The sequence below is a fragment of the Zalophus californianus genome, chromosome 1 (assembly GCF_009762305.2).
Source record: "Zalophus californianus isolate mZalCal1 chromosome 1, mZalCal1.pri.v2, whole genome shotgun sequence".
Taxonomy (NCBI): domain Eukaryota; kingdom Metazoa; phylum Chordata; class Mammalia; order Carnivora; family Otariidae; genus Zalophus; species Zalophus californianus.
In genome coordinates, this window is record NC_045595.1 from 116,831,181 (window position 1) to 116,839,318 (window position 8,138).

Below are 8,138 nucleotides of genomic sequence, written 5' to 3' on the forward strand. Positions count from 1 at the left end.
TTTTCTTAGTTGATTCTTCACCAATATTAGAGCATTAATAAATTAGATTTGGGGGCACGTGGGTGGTACAGTCATTTGAGTGACCAACTCCTGGTTTCAGCTCAGGTCATGATCTCAGGATTGTGAGACCGGGTTGGGCTCCACACTCAGCACAGAGTCTGCTTAAAAAAAAATGACTCTCCCTTTCCCTCTGCCCTTCCCCTGAGTTTACAATGTGTTCAAGAAAAATAAATAAATAAATAAATATTTTTAAAAAATTAGATTTGGTTTAAAAATAACAATTTTTCTTTTTAAGTCCTACACAGTTTAAAGAATTTTTCTTCAATTCTTAAGGAGGTATTTTTTATTTTCTTAAAATATTTGATCAAAATCATTGGGTAAGTTTATATACTAGTTTAGATCATGTATCTTCTATTGCCATTTTAAAACAGCGACTCTGTTTTCAAACACTAATTCAAACACTATTGAAGGGTAAGACAGTGTAGATTTTATTTGGTTTTGTCATCAGTAATTCAAAATTTTTAATCTTCTTTAAAAAAATAGCATTAAGATACTTGATTAGATGTATTATAGATCTGATTTTTTTAGCTCACAACTGTTATATTTCCTTGAATGATAATTTCTTTAGCTGATAACAGTGTTTCTTAGGACAGTCAAAATTCTTGTCTTCTAAAAATAATGGTGGTTTGAATAAAAATAGATAGCAGATGTAAAAAGTAATTGATTTAAAACCCGTTGATTTAATTAATGCAATTTAAAATCTAGTGGTTTATTCTAAAGAATGAACGTCATTTCAAATATTCATGACTGAGCATATAAATATGTATGTAGAGCTAAAAGGTAGCATATTAATAATGCTAAGACTATAGGTCATCAAAAACAATGTATTCTGTGTTGCTTATGTTTCTTTCATAAATCCAGAAATGTTTGCTATTCCCTTTTAAAATTATCTTAATTATTTCATATGTATTTCGTCTAAGCAAATGCAGAGTTTTGTGTCTATGTTTTTAAAGTCATGCCTGGACTGAACAATATTATATTTATTTAATTGTGAAATTATAAGTACTATTTTTCATTCATATTTTTTCTAACAGTGCTTTGCACTGAAGACTTAAGGAAAAAATATCTGTCTATCTAATCTGTCTACCTCTCTATCATCCATCTATCTATGGCTATTATGTAGTTTTCCCACTTTTCACTTTATTTCTTACGCTTCATTATTAGTTCCTACTTTCTACTTTGATCTGATTTGATTTTTGAGATAGTTGCTTACTTATCATTGCTTTTCACCTTCTTTTTTAATATATGGATAAAAGATTGTATATTTCTTCTTTATTTTAAAGATTTTATTATTTGAGAGAGAAAGAGAGAGAATCATCAGAGAGTGGGGCAGAGGGAGAGGGAATGGGACAAGCAAGACTCCCTGCTGAGTGCGGAGCCCAACACAGGGCTCCGTGAGATCATGACCTGAACTGAAGTCAGACATTTAACCAACTGAGCCACTCAGGTGCCCCAGATTGTATATTTCCTTTTAACTACTGCTTCGACTGAATCCCAGGTTTTGGTATGTTACATTGCATTTTAATTTTTTTAGAGATCTTAACAATCTTTTTATTACTGATTTGGAACTGGGGAAAGGAGAACTCCAGGGGTAAAAATCTATACTTCTGGATAAAGAAAATTAGCACTTGTGAGGACCACAGCCCTGAGATTCACCAAAAGGCTGAGAAGTATTCAGACAAATAGAGAACACCCCTCCTCCCTGCACCTTACCACTATAACAACAAATCTGCAGTATAACAATGGGTTACAGCAGAAAGAGTTGCTAGACACAAACTCTATAAAAGAGGGAGTACATAGGAAAGAGCGAATGTCAAAATGGAAGATAAAAAACAAGGACACTAGGGGAACGTGAAGCCCTGGCATATATAGCTATGGAAAATATTAAACAACTCTCAACTTCTAGCCCAATTAACAGAAATCCTCAATCCTTATTACTCAATACAATATGTTTGTTTTTCAATAAAACTATTAAAATTATGCAAAATGTCAAGAAAAAATACACTTTGAAGAGACAACAAAATCATCAGAATGAGACTCAGATATGAGAGAGATTTTGGAATAAGTAGATAGCGAAGTTAAAATAACTGATTAATATGTTAAAAGCTGTAATAGAAAAGTTCTATTATGCAAGAGGAGATGATAAGTAAAGATATGGAAACTCTAAGAAAAAATTCAAAGGAAATGCTAGAAATAAAAAATACTGTAATAGGGGAGCCTGGGTGGCTCAGTCGTTAAGCGTCTGCCTTCAGCTCAGGTCATGATCCCAGGGTCCTGGGATCGAGCCCCGCATCGGGCTCCCTCCTCAGCGGGAAGCCTGCTTCTCCCCTCTCCCACTCCCCCTGCTTGTGTTCCCTCTCTCGCTGTGTCTCTGTCAAATAAAATCTTTTAAAAAAAATACTGTAATAGAAGTGAAGAATGCCTTTGAACCTCTAAATAGTAAACTGGACACAGCTGGGGAAAAATCGGTGAATTCGAATGTATGCCAAGAGAAGCTTACCAAACTTAAATGTAAAGAGAGAATAAAAAAGTCAAAGCAAAACTTTCAAGAACTATGGGATGATATTTTTTAAAGATGCCATTCCCTTTTATACTAGGATCCATTATTTCTATTGAGAAAACTTACTGTTGCTTTTATTCTTATTGTTATTACATTGAAGATAATGTGACATATTTCTTCACCTGTTTCATATTTTATGTTTTAAAGTGACCATACCATACCATAATGTCGATTGTTTTGGTGTACAGTACAGTGGATTTTAACACATGTAACCATCCTAGTCAGAACAGAACAGTTCCATCTCCCCAAAAAATTCCCTTGTGTGATCCCTTTACTACTACTTTCACTCAAGAATCAGTGCCTTCTAGTTACTCATCTCATCTTACTCTTAATCTTAAATCCTTTAATTTATTTCCCCAAGAATCAAGGAAGTTTTAAGTTCACATATAAGTTTATTTTCCGAATAAATATATAAAAATATTTATCTTTACTTCGTATCTCTTTTTTTATTCATGATGGGGCAACACCACACTGGCAACAATTGAGGTCAGAGCAGGATATTTCAAATGTACCAGAAGAGACAGTGTTCCTTAGTTATTATAAGATATTTTCTGTTGCTTTTCTATTGGTCCTGACTCCTGCTTTCAATTTTGTCATCTGAGCTTGATTCCTAGACTTTCTAATCAGAATATTTTAAGGTTGTCATATCAGATTTGTTACCCTATTCTTTCCTTACCTTGTTCTTCAGGTGGAATAACAACTCTGAATATAATCTCTAAGATTATGATGCCTGCTAAAATCTGGCACCTACTGCTAGTCATATCACCAAAAGAGTTCACCCCTACCTGTGACAATAGAATGAGGACAATGAACCTCAAACATAGTCTGGCTCTTTGTGGCTACTTTATCTTAATATTTGGTGAAAGCCAATGCTAACACTTGAGTCCAGAGCTGTTAAAAATAATTTTATCTTCAAGATATTTACAATAGGATTGCCTTATATTATAGTTGCTTTGGAAGATTTATTTTTCAGAAGGATTTTACTAAAGTTATATCAACCCAGCAGTAAGGTTCTTGTAATATTAGTCATGGTAATTCATAGAAGATTCAGATTAAGCATTCCTTGGGCAGTGTGATAAACACACTTCTCAATTTGTACCAAAAGTAAAACATTGAAATTTAGAGAAGACTTCTAATATTATAATTAACATTTGCATAACCATGTTTTGCCCTAAAACCCAAATTGGTTCATTTACATATTTCTATACAGTTACTAGTGATTTTCATACCAAGAAGGACTAAGTAAAAAACTGAGAAATTATATTTAATCTTGTTATTCTTATTATTTTTATTTTTCACATGAATATTATAATGAAAAAATTAAGTAATTCATATCCACCTTGTTGTATCCTCCATTATAAACTATATTATTTTGAGTAAAAACATATTTTTATGAGTTAGCATGAAATGTGAAATTAATAGCACATAATAGTACTAAATTCCTAGAGAGAATTCAATACAGAAAACCAAATGTCCCTCCACATGCTTCTCATATAAGTATAAAGGAAAAGCATAAAATGATGCAGGCACTTGAAAGATTTGATATTAAACCATGGACAATAATCACCAGAATTCAGTTTGTGGGACATGAACTATTTCCCGATATTTTTTAGTATTAAAAAAATAAGAAAAAATGATACATTCATTTTATATTGTAAGCCCAAATATTTTAATTGTCCAAGAAAATGGTCTTTTAAATGAAGTAAGAAAATAATGATTTTATATTAACATATGTTTACTCTTCAGATCATTAGTTTGAAAATGCTTTTTAGTGGGTCAAGCAAGCTAGAACAAATATACCATTAGCTCTTAAACACTTCAGCAATTGTAGACTGCTAAAGTGTAACATGTTTTTTGTAGAATTTAAGATTAGATATTTAAAGGATCCCATTTGCACTAAATGATGATGCAAAGTAATATAGACTAGCATGATTCTAATTACAGGGATTTCTACAAAACAATGCCTTAACCTTACATAATGAATCCAGTCTTATTTTTAAAGAAAACTATTTTTAATATCGAATTTCTTTTAAAATAATTTGTTTAGTAAGTACTTTTAACTTTTCTACTGTAAACTAGTTTTATTTCTTGCACTAGGTTCTTATGGTTATATGCCTACAGCACAGTTTTGAATTTGCTTTTTCTGGGGAAGTTTCAAAACCAAATCCAGGATATGTTCATTTCTGTGGTTTGGGTTCCTACATAACCATGTAGCAAAAATTTAGAACCCTCCATGCACTTTCATAATTTAAGCTTGTGTTTTAAATCTTTCTTTAGTGCCTCTTTTTTTCCCACCCATGGCTTGGATGAATGTAAAAGTACATTTCTGCTTTGTTGGGACAGTTTAGGAAGAGATTTTTCTAGGTCTGGTTTCACAAAAAATACAACTTTTTTATGTTTCTAGCTTTTGGCAAGGGGCTTAAGTTTTCAAACTCTGCCAACATTTTTTAAAATATTCTGATGGATTTTAACAACACAAACCCTAGACCACAGAACAGTGGCTTTGCAAAAAAAAAAAAAAAAAAATCTCATTTGTATTATAATCTGGTACACGCACACAAACTGCATGTTTCTAAAAATAAAACTTACCTGTGTTTTAGGAGATTCATTCTGATTAATGCTACTTAAAGTTCTTCAAGTATAATTTCCAAAAGGTGAACAAAAATAGCACTCTTTCAAACAAAAAATAATTATTTAGCCTAGTTGTAAGGAGCTAGTAAGCTATTAAGACAGACTTAGGGCCGTCTGGGTGGCTCAGTTAGTTAAATGTCTGCCCCCAGCTCAGGTCATGATCTCGAGAATCCTGGGATGGAGCCCCATGTCGGGTTCTCTGCTCAGTGTAGAGCCTGAGCTCTCACTCTCCCTCTGCTCCTCCCTCACGCCAACCCGTGTTTTCTCTCTCTCTCAAATAAATAAATATCTTTTTTTAAAAAGACAAGTTTAAACAAGAATTTTAGAAACTATGAATATGAATTTTTATAAAGGAATGTAAGGATAGAATCACAGGGTAAGGTACAAACTGATCAGTGACCTACATGGCAACAAAATGTAACTCTTGGTGCATTATATCTAGTGGAATCAATTATTCCCATCTTTTCCAAATAAAAATCTATAAGTTAACTTCTATACAGAATTTCTATTAGAAAATAGCTTAGTCAGTAAAACCTCAGGAAATTTTCAATCCAGGCACTAAAGTGAGAGTCATCTACCTATTTTTTTACCTAATTCTAATATTTGTACATTTTTTCCTGACACAATCCACCAGCTTGATTTCAGTAATCACTGATAGGTCACCATCCTCTGGTTAAAAAAACAGTTCTAGAAGGGAGGGAAGTGGGGGGATGAGTTAGCCTGGTGATGGGTATTAAAGAGGGCATGTATTGAATGGAGCACTGGGTATTATAGGCAAATAATGAATCATGGAATACTACATCAAAAACTAATGATGTATTGTATGGTGATTAACATAACATAATAAAATAAAATAAATAAAATGTATAACACACACACACACACACACACAAAACAGTACTTGAAACCTCAATTATAGCTGATACCTGGATCTTCTATAATTTTGTTCTTGCTTACCTCACAATTCTTGCCTTTTATCTTCAATTGTAGAAGTTAAGGCTTCTCTCTCTCTTTCTCTTTCTCTCCTTCTGTCTCTGTGTGTATGACAAGCTATTTTTTTAAGCTTTACCTAAAATTTCTATTTTTTTGGTGTATTTTTAATATGCCTAGGAGGGGGCCATTCTGTATAAGCTCAGTTTTTCATATGGCAGGATGTCTTAGCTATCACTTTCTCACATTTCAGGTTAATTGCTTCAAATTCCAGAGCACAATTGAACATAGAAGATCACTGAACACAGTGGAATTTGATTCTTCCACAAAAAGAACTCTTGCCCCTCAGAATACACTTTTGCTATTTTAGAAATTCAGTCCTTTCCTCTTTCCACATTTTTATTTTTTTAATTTTTTTTAAATTTTTTATTTTATTTATTTGAGAGAGAATGAGAGAGAGAGAGCACATGAGAGGGAGGAGGGTCAGAGGGAGAAGCAGACTCCCCGCCAAGCAGGGAGCCCGATGCGGGACTTGATCCAGGGACTCCAGGATCATGACCTGAGCCGAAGGCAGTCGCTTAACCAACTGAGCCACATTTTTAAATGGAGAAAAATGTAGTCATGTTTTATATTTAATCAAGCTAGGAAAAATGTTATGGTTAGTAAAGGACGTCCTATATAAAATTCTTTCTTATGGGTACTTTTAAAATTTTAAAAATAGTACTTAAAGAAGAGATCTTGTTTCCAATTAAAGAAAATAGAATTACAAATAAGTATTATAAATGGAAAAATTCAATGAGATTATTTGAAGTGAAATACATATTTGATTATTTCATGTGTTCTCAAAATTAACTTTGTACTATTTTGACCAATATGGCATCATTATTCCAGTAGAATTACTATTTCACACCTTGACTAAATATACTAAATATACACAACCCAATTAAAAAAAAAACAAAACTACACTAGCCTTACTTGAAGTTTCCTAACAACAGTAGTTTCTTATGTTGACAAATAATGTGAATCACCGATAAAACTCTTTATCAACTTTTTACAAAAGTATATGAGGCAAAAAATTGTAAAGATAAGTGGTAAGATGAGTTGTTGGTAAGAAAAAAAGTTTAACATATGCTGATCTCTACCTGTCACATAAAGGAAATGAGTTGCTTTAGGATTCAAATCATTTAATATGTTGTTTTGCAAAACATTGCAAATTCTTTAGTATAAACATCTGTCTTTCAATACCCAAAGCAGAAGTAGTGTGTTTTTCAAAGACAAGCTTTTAGTATGTAAGGATTGCTGGATTTATTAAAGGAGAATAGAAGACCACAATATTTGTTCTCCATTTTCAAATAGACATTTAATCTAATTAGGTGAGACAAGAATTCCCTTTTATTCCATTATCATTTATAAAGTATCATATTGATAGCCTATGTACCACTTTGTTATTGTTCACTCTTTTTGCACTGTCAGGTTGTGAAGAAGGCTTGGCAAAGTCACCAAAAGTCATAAAAAAACCACCATCACATATGGAAAAGTCTGCTAGAAGGATTTGGATGCATATATGAGTTAAAATTTTAAATTGTCATTTTTGTTAACTTTGAGGTACTTACAAAAATCAGTGCTTCTTCTTCCAAAAGTAAGGAAAAAAATCTATCCTCATTTTTGAGGATTTTGATAAAACTCGTTGTCAGCAGCGGGAGAAAAAAAAAAACCAAAGAAGTTCTTTATACAGTTGTTCTTCAAGCTGTCAAATATTTTACCTAGTTACTTCAACTCTGTCTTAAAAATAAGTGCCATCTGTTGACATCTTGTCATTCTGCTGCCACTTATTTGTCTTCCTTCCAGTATATCCTCAGTAGTCTATTATTTATAATGAGAGGCCATTTCTATAATAGAATAAATAATATAGTCATTCTAATTACATCAACATTTAGGAATTTTTAAATTTCTTTTT